General features: G+C 40.5%; 1 long non-coding RNA gene and 1 other non-coding gene across 3 annotated transcripts in view; one reads left to right on the top strand and one right to left on the bottom strand.

Moving 5' to 3' along the window:
- The window catches only part of LOC115272222, a 38,843-nt gene extending 22,942 nt beyond the window's left edge, over positions 1–15,901 (top strand). Inside the window, exon 4 of one of the 2 annotated variants that reach the window (XR_003900308.1) lies at positions 15,537–15,901. This is a non-coding gene — a long non-coding RNA (uncharacterized LOC115272222). The other variant, XR_003900312.1, reaches the window with a different exon arrangement.
- On the bottom strand, positions 8,864–8,970 carry LOC115286091. Its single transcript, XR_003905850.1, has one exon. It is a non-coding gene; the product is annotated as a U6 spliceosomal RNA (small nuclear RNA).
- Positions 15,902–16,444: the final 543 nt, after the last annotated feature.

Raw genomic sequence — 16,444 nt, 5'->3', positions numbered from 1 at the left:
GAGGGAGACAGGATGGAAAGCAGGCTTCACGCTGACTCACGCTGACCGTGGAGAGCCCCATGCGGGCTCATGAGGGGCTCACTCAGGGCTTCAACTCACAGATTGCAAGGTCATGACCTGAGCCGAAGTCGGTTGCTTAACAGACTGAGCCACCCAGAAACCCTGAGTTTGACTATTTTAAATGAGGATCATATCTTCATTATCTCTGTCTCCAGACTCCTTGCTTCCTTGTAACTAACAGATATCAATATATTTGTTGGTTTTAAACATTCTAGTAGGAACAGTATTGAGATTGTCTGAAGATGAAGAAACTGATTTGCTAACTCTAAAACTTAATGATGCCTGCAGACTGCAGTCTCTTGGCTCTGAGAGGTTAAGTAAATGAAAAATATGAATAGTCTCAAGAAAGTGGTGTATTCCTGCATGATAGAATTGTAAGATAGAAAGGATGCTGGGGGGACATCCCAGGGTATCTGGGGCACTGTCCAGAAGAACAAACACTTTCCCTGTCCTATTTGGACTGTGGGTCTAACTGGCTTGGCATATAATACCCTGCTTGGCAAGGCAGGACAAGAAAATGAATCAATTGCCCAGTGCAATGGTATGTGCTATTTCCAAGCTGCCCAGCTCATGAGTACTGCACAATCCAGCAGCCCACTCTAATTTGTCACACCAAAGGCTGCCTTCTTAGTAAACAGTTGTCCACACTTCTGTTCATTCTGAGTCACCACTTAGTGTTCAAACTGAAATGCCAGCACAGTCCTTGGAATACGCCATGCAGTGTGAAACGGAGGGAGGTGGGTTGGGCAGGGTGGTACTTCCCGTGGAAACTTCCATGTCCTGCAAGGGAGCCAGAAGCTCCAGCTGGAGTTCTGTAAGGGATGGCTGCAGGGGAGCCCCTGTTGAGAGTCAGCTCCTCCTCTAGGGGAACACCCTCCCTTTATGCCCGAGGAAACTGGAGATGAACTGGTTCAGTGACTTGCCCAAGGTCTCAAAGTCTTTTCATGACCTGGCTCCTACCTCTCCAACTTTATTCCCCATCTCATCCCACATGTGTTCTCTTCCCTAGTAAGACTAAGTCATTTTAGCGACTTTGGTGTGCCACATTATCTCATTTCTCATGTCTTTGCTGCTGTGTCCCCTTGCCCTGGAATGCTATTTCTGTTCGTCCATGGCTGGTGAATTACTCATTCACCAAGATCCAACTCAAGCATTCTGTCCTTTTGGGAAGACTCCCTGGCTAGCTGTCACTCCCCAGAAGCCCCCCTCCCTCATCAAAACAGCTGTTCACTCTGTTCTCTGTGCTACCTGAGCTGTGTTCACCTAATTGTATCACATGTTGATTACATCACTTGCTAGAAGACCGTTGCTTTCCCAAGCCATGCCATGGAGTTCAGTATCACTTAGGACTGTGCTCAGTTGCAAGTAACAAAAAATCCAGTTAATCCATAGCTTCAACAAACTAATTTTTTTTTGGTAGCCAAGGTTGCTATGATAACTTTAGAAATCTAGGATCCTGTGTTTATCATGTATGGTTTTTTTTCCTCATGCTTGTCATCTAGTGGTCACCAAATGGCTAATTCTTTACCTTATCTACATTCCAGTCTGAAAAACAGATAGTGGTGATGGATAATGAAGTATTCATTAACCAAGTTTGCCTGGCCCTTTTACAGAGCTTTTCTGGAAGCCCCATCTAGTGAGTCTTCTATGTTATCTCCTTGGTCAGATGGGAATATATGGACCTATAGTGGCAAAAAGAATGGGAGACATACTTGTTTAATTGAATGTATTGAAATTTATAATAAAGTCAAAGTTTGGTTAATAAGGCAAAAGAAGGAATTGATATTGGGAAAACATACATCAGTTTCTACCATATGCCAGAAATGTGTCTCATTTATTATTCTCTCTCTGGGGCTTAGCTTATGGCATGGAACATAGTAGGTAAGCAATAAATAAAAGTCCAAGTAAGGAAGTAAGTTTTCTGAACCCTAGACCAGTGCTACTTGCCCAGTGTTACTCGGCATATCTTTGACCTTTCAGACATGAAGCCAACCCTTCTGGGAATGGCAAGGGGGAGAGGAAGACATGGCTGGGGGAGGGTGCGAGTTTCAGACATGCTTATTGCTCAGCTGGGAACACTCAGCTGAACGATGCCTGGGAGCTAGAAAAAAGGGAAAGAAAGGCCCTTCTTGAGAAGTATAACTGTATGTTGTCTGTGGGGTCCATGTTCTCAATTCAAAAAGAACATGTTGGTTATGACATAACTTTAAGGGCTTCAATAGGTCCATGGGACATCTCCATCTCATTTTCCTTTCTTCATAGCTGAGAATTCCAAAGCTACAGAGCTAGGCTCAGTTTTTTGTCCACTATGGCCGGGCACTATTTCTGTATGTCATGCTTGTCTCCAACTTTTCACAACTATAAACAACTTTGCAATAAACATCCTTGAAATAAATCTTTGGGTTTATCCTTGAGTATCTTTTCTTAAAGAAAAAGTTTATTTAGTTTGAGAGAGCACACAAGCTGGGAAGGGGCAGAGAGAGAGGGAGAGGGAGAATCCCAAGAAGGCTCTGTGCTGTAAGTTTGGGGGGCTATGAGATCATGACTTGAGCTGAAAAGGAGAGTTGGACACTTAACTGACTGAGCCACCCAGGCACCCCCTTCCTTGTGCATCTTAATTATTGTGTTCCTTGGTCTAAACTCCAAAAAGTAGAAATGCTCATTTTTAAGGTTTCCAAAGAATGTGGCATAACTTCCAGAAAGGCTAGTTACTTTATGCTTCCATCCATCACAAATGGAAAAGTCTGTCATCTTTCCAGTGGTGGTTGCTCTCTCCTTCTGAAGGCTTCAGTTGTTAGGTGGGCATTCCAAGGGTTTAGTCCTTCCTCCCTTCAAAAACAATAGCAGAACAACTGCAAAATGAAAACAAAGATGGAGGACACATGACGTTAATATGTCTCCATTTCCTGACTTGATTATAAATTTCACTTTGGAAAGGATGAGGACTGTGTGCATAAAGGAAGCATTCATTAAATGCTTGATGAGGGAGCTCTAAGTTTGTTCCAGGGGCTCAGTAAGGATCCTGGGGGTCATTCTTGACCTCTATTGACCTTTATTGTTCTCCATCATTAAGTCAAGTATAGTCAATGTGACCTGGTGAATACCTTTGCACTCAACCTTCTCTTCTGAATCATCTTTGCATCTGTCTCTGACCCTGTCTCACTCATGTCCTCCTTACCTCCCTCGATTGACTACCTGGCCATCCATTTCTTTGCTATTGCCCCTTCAATTCATTCTCCCCTCAGCTTTAGATTAATTTTCCTGGGGTGCCTAGGCGGCTCAGTCAGTTAAGCATCTGACTTCAGCTCAGGTCATGATCCCATGGTTTGTGGGTTCAAGCCTTGCATCTGGCTCTGTGCTGACAGCTCAGAGCCTGGAGTCTGCTTCATAGTCTGTTTCTCTCTCCCTCTGCTCCTCCCCCACTCATGCTCGGTCTCTGTCTCTCAAAAATAAATAAACATTAAAAAAATTAGATTGATTTTTCTAAATACCTATGACCATGTCACAATCTAGCTTCGCCCTTTGTTTTTAAACCTGTGCTTACAACCTAGTGACTCCCTAAGGTGCTATGTTCCCTCATGTCCATATGCAAAAATGAAGATTCCATAAGCAAGATTTATTGCAGAGAGGCTCCTTGCTCACTATTTCCCATCCCCCTTTCTTCAAAGAGCCATCTCAGAAACCTCCTAGTTGAACTCCTACATTTCATAGTTAAGGAAACTGGAGAACTCATGCCTAAAACATCCCTCCTTCTGACTTCAAATAGCAAACTTATGTTCCCTGTTAAAATTCAGCTCATTATTTCTTCCAGGAAGGTTTGTGGCAGTTTCTCTTGATAGCCAAATCTAGGAGCCCTTTCTAAGTGTCCTCATAGCAAGCTGTGCTTACCATTTGGTGACTTTTTTTCATTTATCTTTTCATCTTCCTCAACTGGACTGTAAATTTCTTCAGGGCAGGGATTGAGCCTTGTTCATCTTTCTATTTCTATAGACTCTAACAGTGCGCATATTTGGTTATTGAATAAATAAATAAATAAATGTTTATTGAATGAATAAATAAATACCTGGTTACAGATAGAGAAAACACTGACAGTGACTCTTTCCAAGGTATATAGACGGGAGTATCAGCTTCCCTCTTTCATATCCATGTAGGGTGGGTGTCTTCCCTTCAAAGAAACACCCTGAGGAGGTTATGGTCAAGTGGTATCTTTCCATTTGGATTGGAAGCAGCTGTTTCCTTTTAGGATCTTGTCTTATTTTTGTAGGAGGACCAAACTAAGTGATGCATCTCACCTGTGTATAAATATAACCGGGTTTGAAAACACTTGTGCTTAAATAGCTATGGTTTTTTTTAAAGCTACCATTTATTAAGAGCTTATGATGTACTGGTGCTATTTAATGCATCACATGCATTTTTTTCATCTATTTCTTACAACAATCCTAAGTGTTTAGTGCAAATTTGATTTACAAATTTACAAATGAACGACTTGAGAGGTGGGAGAGGTTAGAAAACTGGCCAAAGCCCTGTGGCTAGTTAATTGGTTCAAAACGATGTTTCAGCCTCTGGGCTCAGACACTTGATTATAATATGACACCTTTTCCAAGGTGATCCTCTTACACACCCTGTGAAACTGGCAGGGCTTGTGCCCCAGTGCCCACCTTACTGATGAGGACACTAAGCCTGAGTGGTAACGGAACTTACCCAACAACACCTGGTTAGTACCACAGGCAGGTGGGGGAGAATGACTGGTCTCTTCACTCTTAGTGATCTACAGGAACACTTGTCTGTTTAGTGGACAAAATTTTTTTTAAGAAGATGATTACAGTGTAATGGGTTTGTTTAGTGACACATGAAGTTTATGAACAGCCCCAGCTGCTGCGGTCCTACAAACCCCCAGGCTGACTGGGCAGGCCCTTTGCTCTGGCATTCTAAAGAAACAGCTCCCTCTTTAGGCCAAATGGAAAAACAGCAAGGACTGTGGGCATACAGTCCTCAAATTGCCCTAACTCTCTGGCAGTGTGGCAGAACTCTGCCAGGTACATTTTGGATGTCTTCAAACGTTTGCTGTAGGGTGTTGTTGTTTTTGTATGTCCATTAAGAGGTCATATATTATCCAGGCCTGGACAATCAAAGAATGGTTTGATGGCTAGCATTAAATCACACATTGATCTCATTTCTTACTTTGTAATGCCTGCCTGTGAGAGAATCTGACTGCCTCTTTTTCTCCATTTCCATCATGATGAAAAATAAGGGGAGGAGAAGGAGCCAGAGATGGTAGCAGAGGGAGGTGGTCAGCGTTTTGCTCAGGGGAAGGGGCGGAGCCTGAGCTACATCCCATGGGCGGGGTGGCCTTGCGGTGATTGGATGGAGGAAAAAGAGAAGTGGCTGGGCTCCAGGCCCTCTCCGGTGCAAATATGCTGCATCCAAGGAGCAGGAGTAGAAGAGGAGGGGCAAGAGGATGGAGGAAAACACGGGGTATGACTTAAGCAAATAGGGAGATCCAAGACAAAAAGCACAGGTTGAGGTGTCTCTTCCACTCTTACAACTAATTAATATTATTGCCTGGGTGCTCATAAAGTCTTTGATTTGGAGGGATTCTAAGATCACCAAATCCAAATTTACCTCTTAAATTCTCATCCATTCATTGGAGACAGGTGGCCCTCTAAAGAATTCGTACTTCTTTTCTTAGAGACAATTTTAGGATGTGTAAATTGGGGACCCATTTCCTTTCTGTGTGGAGAGCTGTGAGGTCATATGGTTATAGGCAAAAAGCAGAGCCTTGCTGACAAAGAGCCCTCAGTGATACAGCTTGAAACCCCTTATTGCACCACAGAATGAGTTGCACTTCCAAATACTGGATAAGCAACAGATACCACCTGGATAGCTCCAGGGTGTCCACATGCAGTCCCAGTGATGGAAACACTCAGTGGAATGTGTCCTTTTCCCTATTAGCACAGGGATTCCCAAGGTTGAGAGTGAACTTTTAGCCTCCACTGTAAGCCCTGGGCAAATCCTGCCCCTCTTGGGCCCTTAGTGTTCCCAGCTCTGAAATGTTCTAGAAGTTTGAGGGATGCCCGGGTGGCTCAGTTGGTTATGTGCCCTACTGCAGCTCAGGTCATCACCTCACAGTTCATGGGTTGGAGTCCCGTGTCCGGCTCTATGCTGACAGCTCAAAGTCTGGAGCCTGTTTTAGATTCGGTGTTTTCCTCTCTCTCTGCCCCTCCCCTGCTCATACTCAATCTCTCTCTCTTTCTCAAAGATAAATAAACATTAAAATATTTTGAAATGAGAAGTTTGACAAGAGTAAAAGTTCCCAGCCATACTCTCCAGAATCTAGGGGTTTCTGGGGTGCAAGCCCCTCATTCTGTCCCACGGACCAGAGAGGCTTGCCTTGCATGTGCATGTCACACTGGGCATCAGCAAATTCTTTGAACAAAGATTCCACAGCTAAAACCATGTTTGAGAACTACAGGAGTGCATGATTCTTGCTGTGGTTCATGTATTTATTCATTCATTTAGCAAGCATTTATTGAGCACTTGTTGTGTGCCAGGAAATGATGTGAGTGAAAAACAGATTCCTTTGTGCAATACAAGCTATAATTTAAAATCAGGGCTCTTTGGCTTTCTACCATAGAGGTGACCTTGGACACAGAAACCACATCCTCATCCTCAGATGGGCAACCAAAACTTACACTTCTGTACACATTTAACTTCCTGTTCTCTGGTTGTCTCACTTCCTTGTGAGAATTGAAGCTTGATGGTTGAATATATGGTATTCGCTGAGTCCTAAAGTGTTAAAAGAACATGATTTTCCTAACCAGGAATTAGGACAATTTAGCTGACAAAAGAGGCTTTTAAAAATGATTTATTTATTTATAGGAAAGTTTGAACGATACAAAAATATCATGTTTTGCGAATCCTACTTGACAGATAGTTTTATTGAAAAGCATAAGACTTCATGGGAAGAAATATCAAATGTATCATAATAATGCAGTCAACTTATTATTGTTGTGGTCTTCATCATTTGTCCACAAGTGGATTGATGAAGGGCTGGGCACATCCATATGCATCTCTTGCCTAACCTAATCACTTAATCTTTACGCCAACCCTGTAAGATCTATTTTCCAGTTTTTAGAGACAATGAAACTAAAGCTCAATATCTTTCCAAAGTTCACAAAGCCAGTTAGAAGTCCATGTCTGAAGGGCCCCCAGGTGGCTCAGTCAGTTCAGCGTCTGACTCTTTGTTTTGGCTTGGCATAATCTCAGAGGTTTGTGAGTTCAAGCCCTGTGTTGGGCTCTGCACTGACAGTGTGGAGCCTGCTTGGGATCCTCTCTCTCCCACTCTCTGCCCCTCCCCTGCTCAGCTGTCTCTGTCTCTCTCAAAAATAAATAAATAAGCTTAAGAAAAAAAAGAAGCCCATGTTTGAAATCCATGGCTGTCTCATCCTAAAACCTGTCTGTACTTGTCCTATCATGTGCTGCCACCTCCTCTCTTGCTCGATATTATTGTCCCCAGTGCCCCAGTCACCTTTGGGCACATCTCTGAGTAATAATTAGGAAAACCAAGTAATGCTGTATAATTTCAAAGGTCACAAGTGGCTTCTCTAACTCTGTATTCAGCAGTAACAGGATAAATGTGTATATTTCCTGATTTAGCACTCAGGAATTTAGGAATGTAGGCATCAATATTTTCTGCTTTGCAGAGTAATTTTCTCTTGTTCCAATTGACTACCGAGTTCACCTTACATTAAGGACACAAAATCCTTTAAAAATTGGATTTTATAACAAAGCAGTTAAAGGTTTGAAAAAAGAATAAGATAATTTCCCCCTTAGAATCTCCCATTCAGGGACTTTTCACACCCAAATAAATCAGGGATAATGATGAAGACTAGTAAGTTTTATGTCCTCAAGGTGTTCATGATTAAAACTATTCGTATATAATTTCCTTGAACACAGCTATAAAATTCTACATTATGGTGACTATTATCAGTAACAATTTTCTTAGAGAAGTTTTTCTTTGTGAAGCAAAAACAAGCTTCTCCAAAATTCTTCAATGAGCACACATACATTTTGTTTCCAATGCTACCATTTTCTATCTGAACAGTACCCCAGACTGCTCTTTTACCTTTCCAGTTTTGAAAATTGGATTGTAAAAAATCAATAGTAAAGATGAAGAATAGTCAAAAACAATGTTGAAAAAAGGACAAACCTGGAGGATTCACATTTCTCAATTTTATTTTATTTTTTTAATGTTTGGTTTTTTGAGAGAGAGAAAGAGAGCATGAGCAGGAGTGAGAATAGGCAGAGAGAATCCCTACCAGTGCTGTGAGCCTGGAGCTCAGTGTCAGGAACCATGAGATCATTACCTGAACTGAAATTAAAAGTCAGATGCTTAACCGACTGAGCTACCCAGGGGCCCTACATTTCCTGATTTTAAAACCTACTACAAAACTATAGTAATCAAAACAATGTGGTACTGGCATAGGTATAGACACAGAGATCAAGGGGATGGAATTGGGAGTCTAAAAATAAACTCTTACATTTATAGTCAGTTGATTTTTGACAAGGACACCAAGACAATTTAATGGAGAAAGAATAGCCTTTCAACAAACTGTGCTTGGATAAGTGCATATCTGCATTCAAAAGAGTAAAGCTGGACCTTGGCCTCACACTTATATAACAATTAACTCAAAATGCATTATAGACCTAGATGTAAGAGCTAAAATTGTAAAACACCTAAAAGAAAACCTAGGTGTAAATCTTTGGGAACTTAGATTTTAGCCAAAAAAAAATTTTTTTTTTTTTTAATATGGAACGCTTCACGAATTTGCATGTCATCCTTGCTCAGGGGCCATGCTAATCTTCTCTGTATCGTTCCAATTTTAGTATATGTGCTGCTGAAGCGAGCACTAAGCCATAGTTTTTAAAAGCACAGTGGACAAAAATAAAGAAATAATGGCAATTCATTACATGAAAACTTTTGTTTTTCAAAGAACAGTATCAAGAAAGGGAAAGAAAAGACATATAATGGAATAAAATATTTACAAACCAAGGGAACTGATGAAAGACTCACATCCAGAACATGTAGAGAAGTCTTATAACCATATAGTAAAAAAAATATAACTGAATACAGGGATGCCTGAATAGCTCGGTTGGTTAAGCATCTGACTCTTAATTTCTGCTTAGGTAATCTCACAGATCATGAATTTGAGCTCAGTATCAGGCTCTGCACTGACAGTGCTGAACCTGCTTGGGATTCTCTCTCTGTTTCTCCCTCTCTCTCTCTCTGTCTGTCTCTCAAAAATAAATAAATAAACTTAAAAAAAGAAAAATATCCCATTCCAAAAGTGAGTACAGTATTTGAATAGATATTTTATCCAAAGAAGATAAACAAATGACCAATAAGCCCATTAAAGTAAGTTTGACATTATTAGTATCAGAAAAATGCAAATCAAAACCACAATAAGGTACTTCTTCACACTCACTAAAATGGCTAAAATAAAAAGACAGATAATTAAGTGTTGATGAGGCTGTGGAATTTCCAGAATTCTCATGTATTGCTGGTTAGATCGTAAAATCGTGCAACCACTTTGGAAAACAATTTGGCAGTTCCTCAAAATGTAAAAGTAAAGTTATCATATGACCCAGCAACTCCACTCCTAGATAGGCACCCAAGGGAATTGAAAACGTATGTCCACACAAAATCCTGTATAGGAATGTTCATAGCAGTGTAATTCATAATAGTTAAAAAGTAGAAACAATCCAAGTGTCCATCAACTGAGGAATGGATAAACAAAATGTCTTATATCCATATGATAGAATATTATTCAGCAATAAAGGGAATAAAATAATGATACATTACATCTGAAACATATTATAGGTATAATAGAAATGAACCTTAAAAATACTGTACTAAGAAGCCAGTTATTAAAAAAAAGTCACCTCAGTGGCTCTATTGGTTAAGTGTCCAACTCCTGATTTCAGCTAGGTCATGGTCTCATGGTTGGTGAGTTGGAGCCCCATGTTGTGCTCCATGCTGACAGTGGATTGGGATTGTCTCTCTCTCTCTCTCTCTGCCCCACCCCAGCTTGCACACAGAAGCTCTCTCTCTCTCAAACGAATTTTTAAAAAAATTTTTAAAGGCCATATATTGTGTAATCTCATTTATATTGAATGTCTAGAATAGTTAGATCCATAAAAACAAAGTCTTTGGTGGTTTCCAGAGGCCAGGGCAGTGGGCACTGGAGAATGACTACAATTGAGTATTGAGCTTTCTTCCGGGGGCTCTGAAATTAGATACTAGTTCTGACTATACAACTTTGTGATATACTAAAACCCAGTGAGTTATACTGGGTTTATAAAAAATGATGAATTTTATAGTTATTTTTTGAGTTAATTATAACTCAAAAAAGCTGTTTTTAAAAAAGCAATAGTAATATCGTATAACAAGAATCAGTAAGGCAGAGAGTCCACTGTCCACCCATACCTGACTTCTCTTCTTCCTCCAGGCCACACAACTAAGTGAGTTTTTCCAGAGTTCTTTGCATCTATATGTGGTCACATGACTGGGTTCCACCCAGTGGAATGTGAACCAAAGTGATAGGCACCACTTCCAGGCCTGGCCAATAAAAATTTACATCTTCCCAATAAAAATTTTACAATTCTTCCAAGGAAATGGAAGACGGTGGCATCTCAACAGGGTTGAAACCTGCATCCCTGAATGACTGGATGGAAATCAAAGTTCAGTGACCCTCACTGAACTATGACCATGGGTGAGAAATACACTTTTATTGTCTTTAGCCACTGAGATCTGGAAGTTGTTTGTTGCAACACTTAGCTTGCCCTAACCAATAAAACAAATATGAAAATTATGACTCAGGATCTATGAAATTTCTTAAGAGCCACTTATTTTTTTGAGAGAGAGAGTGGGAGGGAAAGAGAGAGAGAGAGCGAGCAGGGGAGGGGCAGAGGGAGAGAGAGAAAAATCTTTAAGCAGGTTCCATGCCTAGTGCAGAGGCTGATGTGGGGCTTGATCCCATGGCTCTGGGATCATGATCTGAGCCAAAATCAAGAGTCGGGAGTTTAACCAACTGAGCCACCCAGGAGCTGCAAAAAACCACTTATTTTTAACTGATAAAGTTGACTTTATACAAGATGAAATATTATTGGTATCCTTCAAGGACAGGCATTAATCTTAGAAACCATATATTCAAACATAATTGAATTTGTCTACAAAGCCATTGGGTAAAAATTACAGAATGATTTCCGCGTTTCTAGTAGTAGTGTATAAATATGAAAACACTTCAGTATTTTATAATATCACCTTCACATCAACTTGAAGAACTTCAAATGTGTCATTCATATAATTCTTTCAAGCTTATGCCAATGGCATCTATCCTCACTGATGTTATGCCCTAGTTATTTGATAATTTATAAAAAATAGTCTTAGAACCTAAATGTTTTATACATCCAAAGTTAGTATTAATAATGTTATATGACCATATCAATAATTTTATCAACAAGAGTTGTATAGCTCATAAGAGAAAACAACAACAAGCACAGAACCATCAATTGTCTAACTGGTTTCTTTCAGTTAGCATATGTTTTTGGGATTCATCAATGTAGTAGTTCCCTTGTTTTTTATTACTGACTAGTATTCCATTGTGTGATACACTAGAGTTTCTTTATCCACGTACCAGTTTAATAGCATTTGAGTTTTTCCTTGAGTTTTGTTTATTATGAATAATGTCACTATAAACATTTGTGTACAGGTTTTGTGTGAACATATCTTTTCATTTCTTTTGAGTAAATGTATAAGAGTAAGATTGTTGGGTTGAAAGGTAGGCATCTGTTTAACTTTATAATAAAACTGCTGAACTGTTTTCCAAATGGGCTGTACTGGAAATGTATGAAAGTTCTGATTGTTCTGAACACCTTTCAAGGATTTTCTTTAACCTATTTTAATGAATCTATAGTTGTATCTCATTGTAGTTTTAACTTTCATTTCCTTAATGCCTAAATATGTTGAGCATCTTTTCATTTACTTGCTTGCTGTACATATATTTTCTTTGGTGAAATGGCTACTCAAATCTTTTGTCTATTTTCTGTTTAGGTCGTTTGCCTGTTTGTCTGCTCATTGAATTGTAAGAGTTCTTTATATATTCTGGATACAAATCCCTTATCAGTTATGTGATTTGCAAATGTTTTCTCCCATCTGTGAATTGTTTTTTTCCATTTTCTTAAAATTTTTTTAATGTTTATTTATTTCCAAGAGAGAAAGACAGAGTGTGAATGGGGGAGGGTCAGAAAGAGAGGGAGACACAGATTCTGAAGCAGGCCCTAGGCTCCGAGCTGTCAGCACAGAGCCTGACATGCGGCTTGAACTCACAAACAGAGAAAGAGGGAGACACAGATTCTGAAGCAGGCTCCAGGCTCCAGGCTCGGAGTTGTTGGTACAGAGCCCAACTTAAGGCTCAAACTCACGAACTGTGAGATGATGACCTGAGCCTCAGTTGGACGCTTAACCAACTGAGCTACCCAGGCACCATTCTAATGTTAAATTTTGAGACATAACACTATGATAGAGGCAAATTTTATAACTGTGAGGCACCATGTTTTGTCCCATACCTTGAACTTCTGGAACAATGGCTGTTTTTTAATTATTCATGTTGATACAAAATTAGGTTTGAGCAAGGTGGAAATTAGAGGTGCAGTGTAAATATTTGGAGATTATAACTATCTTGCATAATAATATGAGTTGCTATAAACTGCCTTTTAAAACATATACTTGTCGTAAATTTCTTTAATTTAATGCTGAAAGCTATAGGGCTTACCGTCAGTTTGTGCTTATCTAATATAAGAAGTATTATCAAATTTTCCACTTGGAGTAACATTTACATCACTATCACTATGTATTACTGGACCTAAGATGTCATTAATTAGAAAATGCATCATTTTTAACATACAGTAGGAAAGAAAAGAAATGCTTTCAATTAAAATATACAATGCCATCAAATGAAAAAGATGGACTCTAGTTTTAGAGATGCAAAATTCTAAGTAAATGTGCACCTTTAAATTATTAAGATATAGTGTCACAGGACAATATGTTACTTCTGAGTTGTCATATTTCTTCCAAAAGGAATATTGCTATTGTGAGATCCCTTTAAAACTATATATTTTTCTCCTTTACTTTATATACATTTTGATAGTAAAATAAAATTCTATAATGATTTCAAAGATTTTGAGTAATTTCAAATGATTTTTGAGATTGCATCTAGACAGCTTTAGATACATAGTGTGTCTGTGTCTCCAGGAATCATTAAATTTTCTTCAGCCAGTGAGAATCTTATCATTTGAATCCAAGTGCATCCTTATGTTAATGTCCACTAGTTTGAATTATTTTGAAATTATTTACTAAACTTTGGAACTTATGGGATAGATCGATGATTTATAGCAAACCTGGGTCAGCATATTTGAAATCAACTTCGGGGGCGCCTGGGTGGCTCAGTCAGTTGAGCCTCCGACTTCGGCTCAGGTCAGATCTCATGTTCGAGGGTTCCAGCCCCGCGTCGGGCTCTGTGCTGACAGCCAGCTCAGAGCCTGGAGCCTGCTTCCAGTTTTGTCTCCTTCTCTCTCTGTCCCTCCCCCTCTCATGCTCTGTCTCTGTCTACATCAAAATAAATTAACAAAACAAAAACAAAAACAAAACAAAACAAAAGAAATCAACTTTGGCTCAGGTCACGATCTCACAATTAGTGAGTTTGAGCCCACATAGGGCTCTGTGCTGACAGCTCAGAGCCTGGAGCCTGCTTTAGATTCTGTATCTCCCTCTCTCTCTGCCCCTCCCCTACTCATGCTCTGTTTCTCTCTGTCTCAATAATAAATAAAACATTAAAAAATTAAAAAACCTGGGTTGGGACGTAGACTCTATACCATGGACGTTAGTCACTGGCGGGACTGCTGAGAAGCCACAGGCTTAGCCTTCTGTGGAATGTACATTCCAAAGTGGAAGGATTGCCAGATGTGAATAGATCCCTGTCATTTTCTCCAGGATGGAATTCCTACCACGAAGCTGGTGATGCGAATAGACAGTCTGAGCAGCTGCTTGCACAGGGTCATCCAAGGGGCATCAGAAGTCTCCTCACTTCCCCCAAATTTCTCACTTGCTGGCCCACCTCAGTGCTTTGGTATCACCCCTTTGAGGTGAAGCCCTACCTCTAGAGAGTTCCTGTCAATGGAGAGATGATACCAGCTAGGTACCATTGTTTATCACTAACCTGGAGGAAAATAGTATCTTAAGGGGAGAAAGTAAGGGTTTGGGGCACCAGATCCTCTAGGCTTTTCTGCTCATGAGGGTTTTTTTTTTCCCTGCTTAGGTCCACTTTAAAAAGAGAGGAACTACTAGGTAGCAGATATTATCAGGAATTTCAAGGCCTGATGCTACTCTAGGGAACCCCTCAGGATCACTGGTTCTTGGTCTGCAATGTCTTCTCATGTTGAGTGTGCTTCTCTCTGCACATCTGCTCTCCGCCACTGTCACCACAGACAAGCTGATCGTTAATGTATTTTCCTGTCCAAATTTTAAGTAAGCCAGTCTGCTTGCCCTAGCTAGCTAGTACATCAATCTATTTGAATAAAACCTTTCTCACCTGGCTCCAGAATGGACCACCTGATGGGCCACAATCAGCCAACACAGGGGCTACCCTTGAGGCAGAGGTTGCCTTCGGCCCATCAGTAATCAGTGTATGGCCACTTCCTTTGTAGTTCCCCAGTTCCAGCTTGAGCAGTGTGGGCACTGATCATGTCCAGAACTGGGACTTTCAGAGAGATGGGAGCAGTGGAAGCTGCTGAAACCCAGGGAGAGTTAGCAGTGGGAAGGGGAAGGGAAGGACACCACAGGTGATCTTTGTCTTTGAGATCCTGTGTAGAAACATGCTTTGCATCAAAGTGCTCTGAAGTCTACTATTCCAGAGGAAGATGGGGGTGTCTTAGTGGCTCAGTTGGACAAGCATATAACTCTCTCTCTGCACCATTTGGCTCACTCATGCACATTCTCTCTCTCTCTCTCTCTCTCTCAAATAAACATTAAAAAAATAAGAGTTAGGTGTTTTTACCAGCATGTAGTTTTGCCTATGGATAACCTGTAGCAGTTTGTATCCAACAACAATGTTTCTCATGACAAATGAACAAGCATAGTGTCTTAGCTTGAGCTTTCCCCAAAGCAGAGCCTCTGACAAAGGCTTTTGTGCAGGTGATTTATTTGTCATGTGACCTCAGGAGCAGTGAGGGACAAGGAGGAGGAAAGAGGAGAGTCAATGCCAAGATCCTTTTGGAAGTTGTTCCCTGTTGTGAGTGACTGGTGCTTGATTCTTCTAGAACCTTTTGAGGAATTTTGTAGAATGTGGTCTCAGAACTATCTGCATTGGGAAGAAAGGAGGAAGTACTTATCCACTGAACCCCATCCCCTGTTGGTAAAGGAGCTCTGTGTTTCCACGTTACCCGTGCTGAAGTGTGGAGTGGCTTCCACCTGCCATCAGAGGAGCAGTGAGAAGTATAACCACAGAGTTGTGTGACTGCACCAACATGAAGCCGGCCCAGCTCTTCAAGGAACAGGTTTCCGCTGCAGTGCCTGGAGTAAGAGGTGGGACCACAGAGATTCTGAAATACCTACGAGGCCTCCAATATGATCAACGCTATGAGTAAAACTCTCTATTGGGAAGGAAATACACTTTCATCTGATCCAGAGTGCTTGACTTCACTTGGCATGTAAAAAATCTCACTCATGTCAATTTCCTTCATTTCCCAAGGAGGAAAACTCAAAATTAAAAACTCCAATGACTTATTCCTTAGGGAAGTTGGCCTCTCTCTTAGGTACTGCTACACACACACACACACACACACACACACACACACACACCCAGAGAACCCACTACCTGTATTGCACAACTCTAAAAGATGTCATTCACATCCCAATACATGGAATTCTGTAAAGCCACAGAGCTATATACAGTGGCCCTACTCAGTGTTTCTCCTGGGTTTTCCCACTGACCAAGATCAAAGTGGAATCCACTTTTGAATAAAAAGTCATCACCAGGAGGTATAATATCCCACCATTAGTACTGTGTCCCTTTATCCAAATGCTCTCAACTTTATTAAAATGTGAATATCCCTCAATGGGAAGTAGTTTAATCTGTTATTAGTTACCTTTACTGTAGCCAAGTGAAGAATCAAATCCCTGATGAGAGTGAGAGCAGGGAGAATGAATGAGGGTACTGAATACTGGAAGAGGAGAGGTAGGGAGTGTGTGTCTAGACGTTTCTAAAGACAAACTTTAGTTACTTCACCATCTTTGAGCTGGGACTGACCTTTCTCAAGCTGGTTTAAT

This window comes from Suricata suricatta, chromosome 2 (genome assembly GCF_006229205.1).
Source record: "Suricata suricatta isolate VVHF042 chromosome 2, meerkat_22Aug2017_6uvM2_HiC, whole genome shotgun sequence".
NCBI classification, from domain to species: domain Eukaryota; kingdom Metazoa; phylum Chordata; class Mammalia; order Carnivora; family Herpestidae; genus Suricata; species Suricata suricatta.
Note: the sequence above shows the minus strand (reverse complement) of the source record. Positions and strands in the feature narration are given on the sequence as shown.